Source organism: Gracilinanus agilis, chromosome 5, assembly GCF_016433145.1.
Source record: "Gracilinanus agilis isolate LMUSP501 chromosome 5, AgileGrace, whole genome shotgun sequence".
In the NCBI taxonomy this organism is placed as follows: Eukaryota; Metazoa; Chordata; class Mammalia; order Didelphimorphia; family Didelphidae; genus Gracilinanus; species Gracilinanus agilis.
In genome coordinates this window covers 177,224,391-177,243,472 of record NC_058134.1, presented here as the reverse complement: position 1 = coordinate 177,243,472, position 19,082 = coordinate 177,224,391, and positions in this window count along the sequence as shown.

The following is a 19,082-nucleotide window of genomic DNA, read 5'->3' as shown; positions in this document are numbered from 1 at the left end:
CGGAATTTTCTTTGTTATTTTTGTTGTGCTTAGCACAAACAATTCAAATGACTCCTTGACTTAAGAATCTTTTTCTCTATTTTCCTGAGAATTATTTGGTCAGAGAGGCAGGCTTCCATATTCACGAGAGAAGGAATGAACTCTTCTCTCTAAGAATGTTTAGATGATGAGCCCAGAACAAAATGAATAAGGGAAAAACTGAAGCAGTGTTTCTATTGTAAGTGAAAGATTAAGCCAAAGGCCTTAGGGCTAAAAGCAGGCAGGTCTGTGTTATTTTAAGCTTAGCTGGAAATATGGGTAATTTAATAAGACAGTTTGTTTCTAGTTATCCCGGACTATATGGCCCCTGCCTTTTCCTTTCTCTGTCCAAACTTGGAGGCCAATCCAAGGTCAAGCTTTGGGGACAAGGCCTGGTAATGTAAATATGTCTTGCTGGGCAATGTTAAGAAGGAGTGTGAGGTCTGTGATTCTACCCTCAGGCTTTCTATTTCTTGATAGTTGTAGGGAGCATTGATTAAAGTCTTTGAAAGCACTGGAGGCTGGCAGGCTTTCATTTTCCCAGCCCAAGTGGCAATTAAAGGGAGTGGAATAGTGGATTGCATCAATACAACAACTTTCATCTGTGAATGCCAAGGTGTTTTCTTTCTTTCTTTTTTTTTTTTAAAGGTCACATACTGAAGCTTTACCAAAGATCAATGAAGGGTAAATATAAATTTTTATTAAATTTAATTGATGAGTAAATTGAACAACAGGAAAGTAAAATATGATGACTGGAAAATCATTAACCAGACTGTTCACAGATGCCAGAACAATAAATAATAAAAATATATTGAAGAATAAGAATAAGCAGTCACAATTACTTATGTAGTTGATGGATGGCCTGTTTAATTTCTGTTTATAAAATTAGGTTGCTTAAAATTTTTTATTTCTTATTCTGTTAACCTGTATATTTTATGTTTTCCTAGAAATGAATCCATCACATTAATTTTCAGTACTGTTGACATATATAGTATCTAATTACAATTTCTAACAATTTCCTTTATTTTTTCTTCCAGTTTGTAAATTCTCCTATATGAATTTTTGAATTTTGGCCATTTGGCATTCTTTAAAAAAATCTATTTATTGATTTAAAAAAATTTATCACTTACATTTTCCTAATAAACATCTCCTTCCTCAGTCTTCCAGGGAGTAATTCCTTGTAAAGAAAAATAAAAAGGAAGGGGGAAAAAAGGGTTCAGTAAAGTTGAACAAATATCAGAAACATTTCACTATATATACAGTGTTCCACATCTATTGTTTCCTTGCTTTTGCTAAGAAGCAGTGAGGTATATTTTCATATTTCAGATTTGGGGTCAAGCTTGGTCATTATAACAATAGTCTAGTTGATATTGTTTTTGCTGTTCTTTCCAATTTTATTTACTTTGTTTTTTGTTCTTTGCAAACAAAGAAGTTCTATTATGCGTAATTTATTGTATATAGGCTTTCTTTTAGCTATGACTTCCCTAGGGTATATACTTAGAATTTCTGAGGCCAAGTATATAGGCATTTTGTTTTATTTTTCACACGATTATAAATTGTTTTCCAGAATGGTTGGACCACTCCTAATATCTCCAATGGCTCATTATTGTGCTTATTTTCTCTCAGTTTCTTCAACATTGATTGTTTTTTGTCTTTTGTCATCTCTACCATTTTCTGGATGTGAGGAAAAAGACTTAGTATTGGTTTGATTTGCATTTCTATTATCATTAATGATTTGTAGCAGTTTTTCACATGACAATATTTTTCAATTATTTTATTATGTTTTTTTCATACCATTCAGTCACTTATCTACTAGAAGACAGCTCTTTGGAATACTCATTCTTTAGGATTATATTATCTAGTTTCCACTGAAGTTTAAATTTTCTTCAAATTTTCTTTATTATCATTCAATCAATCAATGCTATAACCACTATTGCATTGTGGTTTATAAAGGACATTTTAAATATTTCTGCTTGATTTATGAGGTTTTTTTGTATTCTAGCCTTTGGCTAAGTTTTGGAGAGGTACCAGATAAATATTTTAAAAAGTATTGTCCTTATGATTCCCATTCAGTAGCCAACAATGAACTTTCACATCGTATCTAATTTTTAAAAAAATTCTCAATAGTTTTAATTTTTACTTGCTTTCTGACCTGTTCTTTTACACTGTTTTTTAATGAGTCATTCCATTCATATTCTTTTCATTCATATTCTTGGTTATAATTGTTAAGTTTTAGTTTTCATTCCATCTCTTTTCAAAGAAAAAGTTTAAAATGTAAAGGAATTAAATGCTAGTAATTTAGAACTGAATTGTTTTCTCTGATCCCTTTCCTTCTCCTTAACCCTGCCTACATGAAATCAAACTTTTCCCTGCTTTTATTCCCCACATCATAATGATGTCCATTGTTGTAGTATGTTTTCCACATTATTATCCTTTCTCCAATTCTATCCTCTCAAAAATCCTTGTCTTGCTTCTCTCTTTTCCATACATATTTTAATTGTTTATTATTATTTATTTTAATTTATTTCTATTTATTTATTTAAATTAATTATTTAATTGAATATTATCTAATATTATTAATGTTTATTACATTCTGCTCCTCATTTTCCCTCACAATCTTCCCTTGCCTTGCTCATTTAAGTTCTGTTTGCTTCGTAAGGCTTTCTACCCTCTATTAAAAATTTTGTATGCTTCCCTTTGAATTCCCATCCAAAAAAATGGGAGAGTCACTCTAAAAAAGACTCCTTGTGATTCTGTGTCCAGGTCAAGAATAATTAAATTCCTAGATCTTTCAATTTCTTCTGAGTGAGGGGATAGGGTCTGGATATAGTCATACAATTTGGGCTGTAGAAAGGGGACAGAGAGTGAAGGTTATGATCCCCTTCTTACTACTTGTCTCTGGGACTGCTGAAGGATCCAAGTCCAGACCCCTAGCTTAGTATCCCCATCTAGAATTATAGCAAGGGGCAGAGCCTAAAGACTAACCCAAATTCCAGTTTGGCTACCTAAACGAGAACTGCAAGAAAGGACAAGGTTCAGAAAAGAATGCCAGGATCAGCTGTCCATTCAGGTCTAGGATATCAACTTCAGTGCTCCAGACTTAGACCAGTTGAGGGGACAGAATCAACAATATAATATTAGCAGTATTAACCAAGCTTGCTGGTTGCCTTATTTCAGCTTAAGAGCTTTTTAATCAATAACTCAAAAAGCATATATTATGTGCCAAGGACTATGCTAGGTGCTAGGGATATAATTATAATGAATGAAACACTCTTTACTCACAAAGATCCAAAGTTCTAATGGGAAACACAAAAAGTAAATATAACTATAAAGTTAGACTAAGTATAAAAAGAATGATTACAAAATAGTTTAATACAAGGTATTTTGGGAGCAAAGTCACTAGCTTTGGAGAATCAGAAATAACTTTACATAGGGCTGTGTGGGTGAATCTTTGGACCCATGCCAGAGCATGCTAGAGGAGGCTGTTCCCTTTCCTCTCTCCATGCACGCCTGAAGACATTTCTTATTTGAACCACCCCTCTGCCCAGCAGCCCAATGGGAATGTTTCTTCCCTTCTCTAGAGTGTGGCTCACATGTGATGTGAGAGTACAGTTTGGGCACTTGGTCTCTAAAAGGTTTGCCATCATTGATGTATGATGCTATGTGATGAAATAAGAAACCTGAAAGTTCAATGTATCTGATCACTTAGTGATCAGAATGATAATCCTTGTAGTAATTACAGAACCAAGAAAAAAATTAGAGAAGGAGTAAGATGGGGAATTTTTGCTTATCCCTTATCCCTCTTAATTTAATTAAGAAATACCATAGGATAAAAAAATATCAAACTGTTGAAGGAGACAACATGCACATATATCATTTAAAACAGAATACAAACAAAACAAATAAAGGTAGTATTGGCAGGGATAGGGGAAGGGAACTAATAACAAACTGGAAGGTACTGGGAAAAACTTCATGTAGAGGGTGGCATTTGATCTAAGTTTTGAAGGAAACTAGGGATTCCCAGAGATGGAAGCCGGAGCTGTGCTGGAGCCAGCTCATGTTAAGTCCATGAGATGACTGTTACATCTTCAGTGTGAATCATTTACATCTTGGTAACCAGCAAATGCTCCAAATCAGGGCTTGGTTTATTGTTTTATTGATTAATAAAGTGATTGAGATAATGATAATAATGAAGATTCAACTTAAAATCATGTCACAATTACATTGACTGCCTCTTTTCTCCAGAAAGCTGGTTGTTAAACATTTATCAACATATCACTGGATGGGGATGGGGAGGGATAATATTTCAGATATGGGAGACAAAAATGAAGAGAGTGTTGATGGAGTGTGAGTAGCAGCAAAAAATGAAGTGGTGGAGACCTCAGCTAGGTTAGAGGTTGTATAGAGAAGAAGACAAATTAAAGAGATGCTAAAGAGATAGAATTGAAGTGATTTGATAACAAATTAAATATGTAGGGTGAGTGAGATTGGCAAATTGAGGATTATGAAAAGGTTGGTAACACACATGACTAGAAGGGGCATAGTCTCCTCAACATAAATAAGAAGGTTTGGAAGAATGGGGAGTTTCAAGGGAAATATAGTGAATTTTGTTTTGGACATTTATAGTTCAAATTCAAATAAGAATATGTCTGAGCACTTCTCTATTTGTTATTTAGCTCCTGAAAAATATATTGTTCCAATAAACAAAATAAAGTAAAAATAAATGGGTTGTGGGAGAGGTGAAATTTTATATACCTAGAGTACAATTCTTATCCAGTGTTACTTTCTGTGAGATTATTAAAATAAATAATTATATGAAAGCATTTTGCACATCATAAAGTGTTATTTAATATATTTTTAGTTTTTGCTTTTGACTAAAAGACTTTGCTATATTTTGAGTCAGACTCCTTATATATATATATATACATATATATATATATATATGTAGGATAAATCTGCTAGAATGGGATTATCTGCTTAGTTTCATTAAAAAAACAACAAAAAACTGATCATATATTAGGTGGATCTTATGACATTTAATGCTAATACTGATTAAAGTCTGAACAAGGACAGGCAGAACTAAGACAGGCAATTATCATGAAGACCTTATCAGTCATAAGATCATAGATTAAGAACTGGAAGAAATATTTGAAGTCCATCCTCATATTTTACATAAGAGGAAACTGAGTCCCAGAGAATTAAAATGGCTGATTCAGGTTCACACAAATAATAAGCCACAGAATTAGGATTTAAACCCATTTCCTGCTGCTCTAAATTCAGTGTTTTTCCCCCACTATACCCTGATGTCGCTCTGAAATAATTCTTCTTCCCATTCTAAATATCATATTGACCATGAGAATTCTTTTGATTTGCCTCTAAGAATGAGATTTGACCTGATGGTTTCTAGATCTGACCATACTTAGGTTTGTCAGCACACAGAGTTGAAAAACTCATTTTTGTCTCAATGAAGTCTGGTTGTTCTGACCTCACTTTTTGGATAAGATTTGGTAAAATATAGATCATTCAAGAGAAAAAGTGATATCCTAGGTCAAGTTTACTTTTACTAAACTATAGTAATAACTTCAGAATATTTAAATGACTAATAAGGAGGAATAATTATATAGATGTCTAGGAATAATGGAGAATAATATTAGCATATTCAAATGATTATGGTAGGAAGAAAGGACCTACATTTATAAGAAAACCAAAAAATTAAAGAACCCCAAAAGAATTTCACAAGCAGATCTATCTTTTTTGTGTCTGGATTTGTAATTAAGCCAACAGATAGACAGTACTCCATACTCTCTTGAAATTTAGTTCTACTTTTCTGCTACTAAATCATAACTGCTTTAAGCCTAGTTACTCATGAATAAGAATGAATACAACATAACAAGAGATATGAGAAGAGGGGACTTGTATAAAGAGAGCCCCAGGGAGAATGAATGGAATATGATCAGCTTTACTTTAAGATATTTTTTAATAAAAACCTTATACATCATGTACATAAAAAAAAATAACTAGATGGAGTCACAATGGTTAGATGTCCCATATATAGCACTAGTAGCAGAGAATCTCCTTTCCCTGTTTTGGCTTATTTTTGCCTCAAGGGCCTATTTCTGATTGGATCTAGAGCAGAGATTCCTTTCCATTTTGTCTGTGTGTGTTCATGCGCATGTGCATCATACACAACTTTGGCAGTCTGGTGAAGTCTAAGGACTTCTCAGAATAATGTTTTTAAATGGATAAAATAAAACATGTAGGTTTATAAAGGAAACCTATTATATTAAAATATAGTTAGCAAAATATTTGTAAAACAAATCCAGAAACCCTAAGTTAAGAACTTCTGGTCTAGGCATAGATTTGTACTCATGTTATTCATTTCTTTCTGTTTTCTGAATCTATTTTTGGCAACTTGCTTCACATACTATTTCAGCATTCCTCCATTGTTATTGCTGCTTCTAAATAGAATCATTTGCTTGTCTACCCTTGTGCCTCAGCTGTACTGAAGGACAAACTTTTCTCCCTCTAAGGAATGCCAAACCTTTTACCTAATGCCTTGCCAGTATTAATAACACTGAAAAAGATGAGAGGCCATCAGATTTTCTTTTATATAAAGGGAGATTGAAACAATAGCCATGAATCTCACTGAGCAATGGAAGGGGAGTAGGTATAGTAACTTTGGAAGAAGCCAATGACTTATTCTTATGGTTGGTGAGGCAGAATCAATTTTTCCCTCTTCCCACACCACTTCCCCCTCCTTTAATTCCTTCCTCTCATGGGGAAAGAAACTGATATTACCTTTTATTATTATAAAGATATTTTATTTTACCAATTACATGTACTAATAAATTTCCACATAAGTTTTCTGAAGTTATATGACCCAAATTGTCTCCCTCCTTCCCTTCCTTCCCACCTCCTAAGGCTGGCAAACAATTCAATCTGGTTCATACATGTATTATCAGGCAACACATATTTCCCTATTGATCATTTTTATGACAGAATGAACATATAAAACAAAACCCCCAAATAACAATGCAAATAAACAAAAGTGAAAGATTGCATGCTTTGATCTGCATCTGACTCCAACAGTTCTTTCTCTGGAGGCAGAAAGCCTACTTTGTCCTAAGTCCCTCAGAATTGCCCTGAATCATTGTATTGCTTAGAGTAGCTACCTCTATCACAATTGATTATTCCACAATATTGCTGTTACTGTGCACGGTGTTTTCCTAGTTCTGCTTATTTCACTCTGCATTATTTCTTATAGGTCTTTCTAGCACTTTTTGAAAGCATCTTGTTCATCATTTCTTATAGCATAATAGTATTCCATCACCAACATACACCACAATTTTTTCAGCTCTTCCCCAATTGAGGGACATCCTTTCAATTTCCAATATTTTTGCCACCACAAAAAGAGCAAATATAAATATTTTTGTTTAAGTAGGTCTTTCCTCCCTTTTTTATTATCTCTTTGGGATACAGACCTAGTAGTGGTATTCCTGGATGAAAGGGTATGCATTGTTTTATAGCTCTTTGAGCATAGTTCCAAATTGCCCTCTAGGACATTTGGATGGGTTTACAACTCCACCAGCAATGTATTGGTGTGCCAATTTTGCCACATACCCTACAATATTTATTACTTTACTGTCATATTGGTTACTCTAATAGGTGTAAAGTCGTACCTCTGAGTTGTTTTAATTTGCATTTCTCTAGTCAGGATGAATTTAGAACATTTTTATATGATTGATAGCTTTCATTTCTTCATTTGAAAAATGCTTATTCATATCCTTTGACCACTTTTCAATTGGGGAAATGGGTTGTAATCTCATAAATTTGACTCAGTTCTCTATATATTTGAGAAATGAGACCTCTATAAGAGAAATTTGTTATAATTTTTTTCTAATTGTTTCCCCACTAATCTTAGTTATATTGATTTTATTTGTCCAAGACCTTTTTAATTTAGTGTAGTCAAAATTTTTCATTTAAATCTTGTAAAAGATCAATTTAGAAGTAAGTTTAATCAAACATTTACAGAATTAATATTCCTGACACTGCCTGAACTAGTCTCCAAAATAAAGAGAACATTCCATCAAACTCCTCTGAGCTGACTTTTTTTTTTAAATACCTAAACAATTGAAGAATGAAACAGGGAAATAGAACTGTGGACAAATATCATGAATAAATATTTATTTAAGTTATTAAAAATGTTATGTAATTAACCATAGCAATATACTTTTTAAACATTTTATTTAGAGTAAGTTGGATTTAAAACAAAGAAGCAAGGATGACTCAATATTAGGGCAACTGCTAGCACAATTAATCATATTAATAATCAAACAATATAATCAATTAGGGCAACTGTTAGCACAATTAATTATATTAATGATACAAACAATATAATCAAAGGAGGCATTTAGGGAAATCAGCTTGTTGTAGGGGAACAAGCATGAGTGGTTACCTGGATCCAAATCCTGCCCTTGATACTTTTTACTTTTGTGACTTTAGGCAAATATCTTAACCTTTATGAATCATATCTAGATGGTTCCTTTTGCTTTCCAGGTGTAACTTTATGTTTTCATGATTTGATCAATAGATTTAGAAATTTTTCCATTGACATAAGTCACTGGTTTTATGAAAATACAGTAAGATATGAAAAGACTTTCTTTAATATTATTTTAAGAAGTCTATTTAACATCAGGATACTATCACCTTCATTATTTGATATGGGAGTAGAAATGACATGAAAGAAAAAAGGGAATAAGCACTGTCAAAAGGAAGTGAGAGTAAGTCTTTTTGTAAAAATAAAGCTAACTTTAGGCAACTTTTATTATCAAGGGAAAAAATTGATCAATAGCTTTAAGAAAAATAGCAGGCTACATAAATAAATCCACCAAAGGCAATGAATAAAAAGAGAAGTGCCATTTAAAATAACAAAATACATTGCATATTTAGGAGTTAATATTTAGGATATATAACTTCAAAACATTTTTTGGAAACAAAGGAAGATATAAATCATTGAGATTCTTCATGCAAATATAGTAAAGGTGGCAATATTAATAAAATTTTTAGATTTTACTATTATCAATAAAAATGTTGATGGAGTATTTTTTAGAAAAAGAAAAGTAATACAATTTATGCAGAGGAGCAAAAGGTTTAAAAATACCAAGAGAAATAAAAGAAAAAAGACCAATGGGGAATGGCATAATATGATCTCAAATTATATTATAAAACAGTAATTATTATAGCATAATGGGCATTTTAATAGTGCTTTACTGTTTGAAAAAATGCATTATATATATTATCTCTTTTGAGCCCAAGAAATAAGGGAAAACATGACTGAAGTAAAGCAAATTCAGGACAATAACATTCCATACTTCAATAAACATTTATCAAACACCTTTTATTTGCAAGGCACTGTTTTAAGCTCTAGGGAAAGAAATAAGAAAAAGAAAGACAGTCTCTGCCCTTAAGGAGCTCACAATCTAATGGAAGAAGACAACCCACAAAAGGAAGCTTAAAATGGAGGTCAGAATGAGTTGATTGTGTGGGAGAAGTAGTATTCCTGTATTGGGAGAGGATGATGTGGAGTCAGATCTAGGAGAGCAGTTGTTGGGAAATGGTTGGTCTATGAGGTAGCTGAGCCCTCTTAAATGGAGGCTTTGGAAGAAATAGTTTGCTCTGCCTTCCAGCCCTCTAATCAAAGGGGCAGAGGGTGCTGGGGGGTACCAATGAGGTATATGTTCCAAAACTGATACAGTTTCTGGGATGATGACTTTCTTGGTTTCTCATTATCTGGGATGATGACCTTTTCCATGGAGTGTGTTGATGATAGAGTAGAATTCAGGAGTGTAGCTGATAGGAAATGGTACACATGGACATTACATGCAGAGATATTGCACACAGAAATGAAATTAATATTAAATAGTCCTCTAAACTTAGATTAAGTACTGTGGATAATATAGATAATGACTTCCTTTCTTATACAATTGAGGAACCTACAAAAGTGTATGATTGCATGAACAATCAGTTATAATTATTTAAAGAATAATTAAAGATTTTAGCTCAACTCATATTCTGTTGTTCATAATTGGTATGTTTATGTTTGCTTTTGCAAACCACAATTTATCAGTAGTAAAATAAACAAAACAAGGACTCTAGATTTGTAGTAAAATGTGACCAAATAGGAGGAAAAAGTCATTCCAAAATATCTTGGATGCTGTGAACTCCTCCCTGGATTTTAGCGGTAAGGGACTTTCTTTTCTTCACAGAAATGCATATACACACCAATGTAATGTTGGACAACAAAATAATTTATCTGTGATAATAATTTATAACTTGCACTTGAGTGTCTGTATCTCATTAGGGATAGTTGTCTCACCTTTGACTAGAGAAGACAAGCTTTATTTTTGTAGTGCTTTGCCCTATTATATTCAACAATAATAATTCACAGTGACAGATATAATCCCCCAAACTCATTATTTTCAACTCTGATCCATTTATTTTGCATTACCAATACCATTTTGATGCCTATCGTTCTTTGGACTGGAGTGCTTGATGAAATGTTTTATTGCAGTATGTCAGTCTAAATAATTACAGCCAGAGTAAGGCCAAAGCTTTCCAATGTTACTTTGCCTATTCTAAAAAAAGTATGTAATCCACTCTGTACTCACAAGAACATGTCCAGAGATTAAGTACTGATAAGTTGATTACATTTGGGAAAATAAGAATAGAACACAGCTTCTGAAGTGGGCCTGCTCTTTTCAGGTTTGCTTTTTTTCTGTTTTGTTTTTTTTTTAAAGCTTTACACAAGGAAGAGAGTAATAACTCTTTATGATCATAAACATTCTCATTTAATCCTAACTCATTTGACTATTCCCTTTCACTCGTGCAACTGCAATAGCTTCCTAATTGGTCACCCTTCTTTCAGTCTCTTCCGTCTCTGTTCCATTTTCAATCAGCTACTAAATTGTTATTTGTTAAGCACAGCTCTAAGATATTTCTTGACTGCTGAAATGTCAGTAGCTCTCTATTGCCTATTAGATATACTACCAATCTTTAGGTTTCACTGTTAAGACCCTTTAAAATTTGGTTCAGGGATTATACCCCAAAGAGATAAAAAGGAAAAATACTCTTACAAAAATATTTATAGCTGCGCTCTTTGTGGTGGCAAAAAATTGGAAAACGAGAGAATGTCCTTCAATTGTGGAATGGCTGAACAAATTCCGGTATCTGTTGGTGATGGAATACTATTGTGCTCAAAGGAATAAAGAACTGGAGGAATTCCATGTGAACTGGAAAGACCTCCAGGAATTGATGCAGTGAAAGGAGCAGATCTAGGAGAACATTGTACACAGAGACTGATACACTGTGGTACAATAGAACATAAAGGACTTCTCTACTAGCAACAAAGCAAGGATCCAGAGCAAGGCTGAGGGACTTATGAGAAAGAAAACTAGCCACACTCAGAGGAAGAACTGTGGGAGGAGAAACACAGAAGAAAAACAACTGCTTGAACACATGGGCTGATGGGGATATTATTGGGGATGTAGACACTAAATGATAACTCTAGTCCGACTATTAATAATATGGAATAAGGTCTTGATCAAAGATACATGTAAAAGCGAGTGGAATTGTGCATTGGCTAAGGGGGGTTAGAGGGGGTATAGGGGAGAGGGAAAGAAAATGAAATATGTAACTCTGGGAAAATATTCAAAATAAAAATAAAATAAAATAAAATTTGGTTCAGACTATCTTTTTGTAAGTTGATTATTTATTATAGTAAGACCAGGTTTTAGGTGACAAATACTTTCCAAGACACTTTGCATAAGTTGAAAATCACCCATGATAGTGAACCCCATTATTTAATAAATGTTCCTTATACTAATGTACCTAGGTACTTTAGGACTTTTCTTAGGCTAATGAGAGTTACTAGCATCACTACTCTTGTACTTTATTGATAACTAAGTAGCCTTAATGATAAGTAGCCTTAATGAAATATAGAAAAGCACAGCTCTGATGAGCACATGACTTGTTACAAGCCAGAATTCTGGGTAAAGACTGATGCAGAAGCTAATGTTTGGTGTAAAACAATGAAATTACTCACACTAATACTTCTCAGAGTAAAAATGAGCTTGATTGGGCAAACTCCTATGTGAATTTATGGCACTTGGGAAAGTGGCGTGGATTTAGTGTGTAATTAAAAAATATTCATTTTACATATTTTTCAGTCTTTATTTTTTTGATTGCCAATAACATATACTTGAATTCATTTGTGCTGAGTTCATTTAAAACAATGTCCTGCTGTACTTCCCTCATATATTCTGTATTTTCACCAAAATGGCTCAAATGCCATTTCCTATCCACTACGATATTCCATCTTCCACCTCCATTGTTTTACACAAGCTGTCATGACAAGCCTACTTTTCTTTACTCTCTTTACCATTTGGAACACTTGACTTCTTTCAATTGTCAATGAAAAGACCACTTTCTTATAAGAATTATGTCACATTGTTAGTACCCCCTTTCTCTATTTATTTGGCATACAATTTACATTTACTTTTCTATGTATTTATGTACATATTGTAGTCCTCCAGGAGAATGTATGCTCCTTGAAGACAAGAGCTGACTCATTTTTGACATTAGGTCTCTCATACCTAGCCCAATAATAAGTTGCTATTCCTAACTAGGACAGAGACTGGATCTGTGACTTCATTGATGTTGATAATTCTCAGGGGCAGAAAGAAAATCTGTATCCTCCTGTACGCCTGGCACCTTCTCTGCAACTTAGAATCTTAGGACTGCCTCTTTGTTTAGTTGTCTCTCACCCAGTCAACATGTATCAGAGATGGGACTTGAGCCTAAGTCATCGTATCTTTGAGGCCTGCTCCCTCGATGTGCTGGAGCCAGCTGTGAGCTGTTTGGCAGAACCCATGACTAACTTTTCATTATGAACATTTACACCTTGAAAATCAGCAAACACTGCAACTAAAGGCTTGATTTATTACTATTTTTTGATTGTCTAAACTTAAGGAAGTGATGGAGAAACTGTTAATATGCATATTGTACTTAAATGTATTTTGCACTTAAAAGTAAATTTTAATTTTTTCTAGAGAGCTACTAAGTAGCACATTCTCTACTCTAAAGCCCTGGTGGAAACTTAGTAAGTGCCGATCGAATTAAATCCTCAGAACGATTTCATGACATAGAAAGGGCAAGAATGATTTTTCAGTTGAACAAACAGGCTCAGTGGTTAAGTAATTTGTCCCAGCCTATCCCTCTAACTTTCAAATGTATGACTCCTCTCCTTCATGTTCTGAATTCCAGCCACACTGGCCTTGTTGATGCTTCTTTATGTCATCTATCTCTCATCTCTGTGCTTTTGTACAGCCTGTCCCCATACATGCCTGGAATGTATTCCTTCTTTGTCTTTACCTCTTGGAAATCCCTAGCTTCCTTTCATGCTCAGCTAAGGCGTTAACTCTTCTGGGAAGCATTTTTTGATCCCTTAGTTGCCAGTGTTTTCTTAGTTTCCTTCCATTGGTTTATGCATTGAATGTCCTTGTAAAATAGAAGTTCCTTGGGACCCGGAATTATTCTTTTTTTGTCTCTGTATTCCTAGCTTCTAGCACAACATATATAGTTTGCTTAATAAAAGTTTGTCCATTTGAACTTTATTGACCATCAGAGAGCATGTTTGTTGGATAAGTTCAAATAATATTTGAAGTTTCAAAAAACTCTGATTCCTCCCCCTTTTTCCTTCTCTCTGCTATCATCCTTATCTTATGTGGCTTTTTCTGAGTCAAACATGGAAGATTCCCTATGTGATTTCAAATATTGCATTGTAGAGGGGAGTAATTTCTATCCCTGATTTATATTCACTCTCAATCTAGAGGTGGGGCAGAAGCATATATTCTTGTGACTAGGCAATGTAGGCCCTATGTGACTTCCTTTGACTTTAAAGTAGTCAAAGAAAAGTTTGAATTGCAATTGCTCAACCCTGGAGAACAAACTAAATGAGACACCTGTTTGTTCAATCACTATATCATGAGACTCTTTAATTAGTTTGTGAGAATAAGCGTTTCAGTTATTTGAGTCTATGGTTACTCACATTAATTAATGAACACGTGACTTTACATAATTTAATTTGTGATGATTTTTAATAATTGGTAGATTGAAAGACTTTAAAAGCAATTGAAAATGTACTAGATGATGTGAAGGAGATATGGAAAGCTTTAAATTAAATAAAAACTGTTAGGTGAGTTCCTATATTTAAAATATCTTGCTTCTATTGTATATTTTAATTTAGTAATATCAACCAAACAAAAACTTACCAGTTATATGACTTTTGGGCAAGTCACATAAGCCTCAATTTTCTCAACTATTAAAAAAAAAGAACAGAATAATATTTGCCTGTCTCATAGGGATTATATGAAGAATGTGAATCATTTTAAAAAATCATGATTTGACATGATTTATCAAGATTAATTCTGTTAAAGAATTGAAAAAAGTTTTGGTCAGGAACAATTCCATGTATATAACTAATGCTGGCACTGGAAGATGCATAAATGGATTTTTCAAGGATATTTATTTCATCAAAGCATTTTTTTTTGTCTTAGTTTTCTTGGTTTAGTGAGGGAAGTTTCTGGCCAATATTTTTATTCCATCATGCAGAAAACAAAAACATGTTTTGTTTTTTTTTGTTTTTCCATAATTTTTTCATTAAGCCAGATGGGAAAGAAGGTCTTTTCCTTCCTAGGGAATTTAATCCTGACTGTGAGTATCCTTCAAGTTTATGGGCTTTTTGTGAATGAGGAGAGTATCTTTGTTTTACCTTTAGTTCTCTTGGAGTCCATTGTGCAACTGAGAGGGAAACAATGCTATCTCATATTGGGTGTACAATGAAGTATGAAAATGTGACCCTATGTACCCTTATGCCAACACAAGAGTTCTTGGTGTCAAGATCATCATTCCCTGAATATTGTATCCTTGTTACCATAGCTATTGCATTCTCCATGGTAACTACCATGGTCCTTTGAACCAAATGGATATACAATGAATATTTCTTGATTTGATTAATTTTTTAGAATGCTTCTGTTGGTGTCCTTTTTAGCTACAAAATACCCAAGTTCATACAGTATAACATGCTTCCATAATTTAGCTTACAAAGCCCCCTTTGCTCCTAACACAATTATAAGAAACTGCAAATACTAGCATATTCACAGAGGCAGAAATGACTCAAGTGTTGTGAAATTTAAATTTCTCCCATTGTTTATATCTAAATATGAAACATACCTGGCAACGGCATGGGACAGAACTTGCCTTCTCATTTTTCCACATAATTTGCACTGTGTGTTTGGCCAAAAGTACTGGAGCTGATTACAAAATATGACTGCAACTGGATCACATAGTAATATGAATTTCCACACCTTTGGTATAAGGTTGGGTTTGTTTTAATTAAAACAATAATTGTGATCTAATTTCATAATGTTGACCATAGTTTCATCACCTGTGCCTGGAAGGAGAGGAAAATGTAAGAAAGGTGGGGCAAAGTGAATACTAATTTAATTTTTTTATATTTTTGAAATTATGATAGTTATGTCCAGAACAAAGGTGTGGCATTAGGTTTAATTAACTGTTTGTAAACTGCTTTGCCACCATGACTGCATGGGCTGAGTTTAAGTAAAGCACTATTATTACACAGTGGGTAATGATGTGGAGAGGAGAGAGAGGAAATTTCTGAAAAGATATTTAAAGTGTTTTCTTTGTGACATTATGTTCTGAAATAAATTTTGTTCAAGGATGGTAACATGTAGCATTCCTTATCAGGTTTTGAACAGGGATATTAAAACATTTAGAGATAGGATCCCCAAACAAAAGAGAGTACAAATTGTGATAAATTAACTGCTTTGAGTAGAGGTTTATATTTTGGAATGTTATATCTCTCTGGAGCTAGTCCATGTGTTTGTGTATTGTTGAGCTTAATGCTATCTTGAAATATTGAAATGCTAAAATGAATCTCTGATGGTACCAAAATGGATATTCCCTTCAATCAAGCATATCACAATCTATCCTTTTTTACCTCTCCTTTATGTCCTCCCATAAACTGTCTCAACCCATGATGGCGAAAGCGTGGCATGTGTCCCCTGCCAGCAAAGAGGGGGCCGCTCCATTCCCCCTCTCCACAGCACCCAAGAACATTTTTTGAATTCTTTCCTCCTCTGTGCCCATTGTGAGCCCTTCTTCCCTCCACTCTTGGGTAATGGAGAGGGCTCACATGCATGTTGAAGTTGCACTTTGAGCACATGATCTCAAAAAAGTTTGCCAGTGCTGGCCTAGACTGTCCACCCTAATGTACAAGTGTCCTTTCTTAACTTCTATAGAAACCAGGATATCAATGGAACATGGGTTGACCATTGTTTATCTTTTGATCTGACCATATGACCAATCAATTTTATTTTTAAACTTTTACTTTTAACTTCTACTTTCTTTAATCATATCATTAACCCTTCTTATCCTTGTAATTCTTTGTTTATAATGTAGTAGATTCTGTTCTTGTTCATAATGAGTCTCTTCATTATCTTTTGGGTGATCTTCATTTTCAACCTTTTAGAGAGACTCTAGTGTCATGTGACTCACAGATAGCATCATTTGAAGAATACTGGGTATTGGTACTAGAAACATGGGTCTTTGTTTCACAGAGAAATTTAGGGTTATTACAAAGATATTGTGTTTTGCAAGATCATACATGTGTAATCCAGAACAAACTGCTTGCCATCTCTGGGAGAGAAGAGGGAAGGGAGAGAGATATTTTGAATATTATAATTTCAGATATTAGATGTTATATAGACAAATTGAATATTATAGTTTGGAAAGCATATGTAAAAGATTGTTATTACATGTAATTGGGAAAAATATTAAATTTTAAAAAATCTCACAATTTCCCCAAGGCTATCTAGCTCACTTTCTTCCTCTTATTCAATTCTCAGCATACTGTGTGTGTGTGTGTGTGTAAATGTGCATATATAAAGTCAGATGTGCCACAATTTGCAATCTTGCTTGTTTGCATCTACATAACCATATATGTATACATACATATATGATAGTTAATTAGCTAGCTAGTTAAATAATGTACATTTTTTTTTTAGTTTTTCAACCAGCTGTAAATCAAAGTCTGAACAACAGATACTCGTCATTTCATTTTTCCTGTGGGTAATTAGGTGAAACTCTTTTTGAGTGATTTAGACTTTCACTTAAGGGTTTCTCTAGGACTATAGTTATTGATTCAATCAGCACACCTATTTCTTAATAAAGGTCTGTATAAAACCTAGATAAGTCCTAGTCCTAGTGCTCATGGAAATGATAGCCTAATGAAGAATGTGACTAATAATTAATTCAATGAGTATATGAAGGTTACAAAATACCTTGAAAAGCTTACATTTCTTTACTTAGTGAGTCATAATAGTATTATTTAAGATAAAGTCTCAACCATTGCTGGATAACCAATAACCTTTTTGTCTAAAAAAATACTATGTGAGGGGGTGACTGGAATTCAGTTCATTTTTTTGATCAGCATCTTTTTGATTAGAAGTTGAAATTAAGAAGCAAATTACTAAAGTCAATCATTTATTCTGCCAAATTTACAGTGAAAATTTCATTAAGGATCTACATTAATATTTACTAATCTCTAGCTATTTTTGGCTAATTTGTTAAAATTTGCCATCAAAGTTTTATTATATTAAAGTTTATACAATATTTTATTTATAACATTTTTTGACAGGCCAGTCACTTTCAGCAAGCAATGCTTTCTAATCCTCTTGTAGTTCTGTTTTTTTTAACATGTAAGAAAAGTCCCCTATGGTGTGACTTACCCATAAAACTTACTTTCCATTATTGTATACCTTTGATCAACAGAAAGGAAGGATACCTACTTCAGTATTAGTAATTTGGAATCAATATTGTCCATTGTATTTTGCTTGTTTTATTGCCTTTTAATGTTGCTTCATTTGTGTCATCATGATTATTTTTATATTGCTCTCATGGTTCCACTGTCTTCACTTTGCATCAGTTCATGCAATTTTCCTTTCTCTCTGACGTCTTTATATTAATCAATACTTAAGGTCCCATAATCTTCCTTCACATTCATATGCCACAGTCTTTTTAGCCATTCCCCAATTGTTGAAAAGATAGGTCACCCTCCCCCACCCATATTTTCTGCTAACACAATAGGGCTACTATGAATAATTTTATATTTATGATCCCTTTCTTTCTGTCATTGACATTTTTGGGGTAAAAATCTAGTAGCAATATTGTTGACTCAAGATTGTGAAATTAACAACTATTACTTCTTTATATACTACAAACCATTTCCCCAAGTAGTTGGACTAATTAATAGGTCTATCTACCTTGAATTAGTGTGCCTATTTTCTCCTACCCCAACACTGATTTTGAACATCTTTTACAATTTAATGGGTGTCAAATGATAGCTCATAACTATTTAACTATATAATTTTCTGATGATTAATTTCAAGCAGTTTTTATATATATGATGTTATCAAGATAACATTTCTCATGAAAACGTTTGATATCTTTGAATAATCATCCATTTGAGAATTGCCTCAAGTTTAAAAAATTTATATAAAATTCCTATTTATTTTGAATTTTTGTCACATTGGTTCAATGAAAAAATATATTTTTTAAATTTTTTAAATTTTTAATTAAAATATATTTTTAAATTTTTTAAAAAATTATCTTTCCTGTTCATTTTTCTAGCCTTTCATCTTGTTCCAGCAAAAGTTTTAAATTTTAATATTAACAAAATGGTCTAGTTTGTCATCATAACATTTTCTGTCAAGTGTTTAGTTATAATTGATCATCTATTCACAACTGTGAAAGGCATAACTTTCCATCTGCCATTGTCCACAAATAGGTATAAATTTGCCATCTCTTTGGCAGTGCTCTTATTTTTCCAATCCCTTTTACTTGTCTTTTGATACCATTTATTTTTTTTTTTTTTACTACTTTGGCTAAGAGGAAGCATTGAGTAGTGGATAATATATTGGGCTTAGGGT